Source organism: Salvelinus sp. IW2-2015, unplaced genomic scaffold (assembly GCF_002910315.2).
Source record: "Salvelinus sp. IW2-2015 unplaced genomic scaffold, ASM291031v2 Un_scaffold11533, whole genome shotgun sequence".
NCBI lineage: Eukaryota > Metazoa > Chordata > Actinopteri > Salmoniformes > Salmonidae > Salvelinus > Salvelinus sp. IW2-2015.
This window is the reverse complement of record NW_019952790.1, coordinates 1-3,223: the sequence shown is the minus strand read 5'-3', so window position 1 is coordinate 3,223 and position 3,223 is coordinate 1. Positions and strand designations below refer to the sequence as shown.

At 39.3% G+C, this 3,223-nt stretch overlaps 1 long non-coding RNA gene across 1 annotated transcript; it reads right to left on the bottom strand.

Moving 5' to 3' along the window:
* Positions 1 to 242: 242 nt before the first annotated feature.
* Positions 243 to 938, bottom strand: LOC112080081 (uncharacterized). Its single transcript, XR_011479450.1, has 3 exons — positions 880 to 938; positions 571 to 638; positions 243 to 447 (listed from the first exon to the last, which is right to left on the bottom strand). It is a non-coding gene; the product is annotated as an uncharacterized lncRNA (long non-coding RNA).
* Positions 939 to 3,223: the final 2,285 nt, after the last annotated feature.

Sequence of the window (3,223 nt, the reverse complement as noted above, 5' to 3'; positions counted from 1 at the left end):
CGTATTACTAGAACCCAATCGCGTATTACTAGAACCCAATCGCGTATTACTAGAACCCAATCGCGTATTACTAGAACCCAATCGCGTATTACTAGTACCCAATCGTGTATTACTAGTACCCAATCGTGTATTACTCGTACCGAACTGTGTAACTGACAATGAATTGCTAGTACCTGATAGTGATAGTGTATTACTAGTACCTGATAGTGATAGTGTATTACCAGTACCTGATAGTAATAGTGTATTACCAGTACCCGATAGTGTATTACCAGTACCCGATAGTGTATTACCAGTACCCGATAGTGTATTACCAGTACCCGATAGTGTATTACRAGTACCTGCTTGCGTGTCTTGGTAGAACACTCCTCCAGTGTCTCAGCTGCCTGTAATTTACCCTGCCTGCGGTACAGCGCCCCCAGGCTCTTCAGGGTGGTATTGACAGTAGGACTGACAGGAATGAAGTACATGTCAACATCATGTCATCATTTAATCACAATGTTAATATCATTTAAAACACTGAGTTCTGTGTATTTATCTCCCACTCAAATTAAGTTTAATACTAAGTCTCACCTGTCAACTTTGCAGGCCTTGTACCAGCTCCCATACTCTACACAGGGACTAGCTTCCTTCCTCTTCCCCTGAGAGAGAGAGTGGGAGCAAGAGAGAAAGGGATAAGAGAGAGCGGAAAGGCCGGGAGAATAGAGGGGCAGTTAGCAGCAGTAGACATTAATTATGACCTTATTATAAAGCCTCCTCTATTATTAATAGATGAATATTCTCCATCTTTATCTCAGTCCTATTGGTCTACCCATCCATCAGAGTTCATACGCTGCCATTAACAGGTAGGACCATGGTTCAGATCAGTCATACTGCAGCTACCTTGCTCTCCTCTCTCTCCTCCGCATGCATCCAGATTGGCTTGTTGTCATCTGCAAGAGAAGAGGATGAAGAGAGGAGGGGATGAGTGGCAGTTTTATTTGTATATTCATATATTTTGTTTCACGGACCAGAACCATATACCATACTCTATGAACAGTTTACCACACGTATACCATATGCTATGAACCGTATACCGTATGTTATGAACAGTATACCATACGTTATGAACAGTTTTTTACCACACGTATTCCATTGGTCTTGTTTCAGGAACTACAACGATTGTAAATAAGATAATTAACAGGTTTTAATGGTCCGTGGTAGGGTATATTCTAAATTGGTACGGCTCGTCTATTCTGTATCCCAATGAATTTGGGTAAAAAAATCTATGTTCTGACCATTAATACATACGGTATGAACAGTATTACCGAAACACATCGGTGATTCCTCAATATTGTTAATGAATCCGGGATTTGAGCCTATACGGTATTGACGCAAGTGTGCATACCACACGTGAATTACCATAAACCCATGCTATGAACCATGAATACCATACGGTAATGAACAGTAGGGTCCACACAAGAACGTCTTGCCATACGTTATGAAACCGTATACCATTACGGTATGAACAGTATAGCACACGTATTCCATAATGTTATTGAATCCCCCCCACCGGCATAACCATTCACGGTGGTGCAACAAGTTTTAACCACGTACGGTATGAAACAGCTGAATACGCCAGCACGTACATACCATATGTTAAGAACATTACCATTCCCATAACCGGTATGAACAGTTTACCACACGTATAAGGCCATATGCTATGAACCTAACTACACAATACGGTATGAAACGGTATACCATAACGGTAATGACAGTTATACCCACACGTATTCCATTTTATGTGGGATCGACAACCATATACCATACGGTATGAACAGTAAATAACCAATACGGTATGAAAGTATAACCACACGTATTCATATGTTTATGAACCATATAATACGCGTATGAAAGTAAGCTAACGGTATGAAACAGTATAACAGCAAGCGTATTCCATATGTTATGAACGATATACCGTAGTTATGAAACGTATCCATACGTCTATGAACAGGGGATCACTACCCAATACGGTTATGAAACAGTTTTTAACCACACGTTTCATTGTATGACCATATACCTACGGTATGACAGTTTTTACCACATACGTTTGTGCCATATGTTATGACCGTATAACCATACGGTATGAACAGTATACCACACGTATTCCATATTTCCCGTTCTGAACATATATCCTACGGTATGGGAAACAAGTAAATAAAACCATTTACGGTATGAAACATTTCGTAATACCCAGTATTCCAAAATATGTTATGAACCTATACATACGGTTATGAACAGTATAAAGAGCCATAGGTATGAACCGTAAAAGTACCAACACGTATTCCCATTATGTTATTGAACCATAATACCGTATGTCTTATGAAACGTATACCATACGTTTATGACACAGTCTACCATACGGTTATTGCAACTTAGTTTTTTACCCACATTCGTATTCCATTATGTTCACTCGAACCTTTAATTATTCTACCCATAATACGGTATGAACAGTTTACCGACAGGGCGTATTTCATATGTTATCGCAAACCATATAACCATAAAAGGGTATGAACAGTTTACCACACGTATTCCATACGTTATGAACCGTATACGCGTATTGTTATGAACCTGTAATAACGCATACGTATTACATATGCTAATGAACCATATAACCACTACGGTTATGAAGCACGTATACCACAACGTATTCCATACGTTAGATGAACCGTATACCGTAGCGGGGAGTTATGACGGCGTATAGACCATACGTTATGGAACAGTATACCATACGGTATGAACAGTATACCACACGTATTTCCATATGTTATAACATATACCATAACGAGTAATGACAGTAATACCACACGTTATTCCATACGTTATGACCCGTATACGTATGTTTATGAACCGTTATACGCGCAATACAACGTTTATGAACAGTATACGCATAGGTAAATGAATGCAAGTAAGACGATCACTACGTATTCTGCGGATACGGTTGCCTGAACCGTATACCGTATTTTTGTTGGTTATGAACCGTATAGCCATGTGGGTTACCGAACGTATACCATAACGTTATGAACAGTACTACCACACGTATACCAATATGTTTATGAACCGTTATACCGTATGTTTATGAACAGTAAATAGCCATAACGTTATGAACGTATAGCCACAAGTTACCAATGTGTTATGCAACTGTATACCATACTTGGATGAACAAGTATACCACACGTATACCATG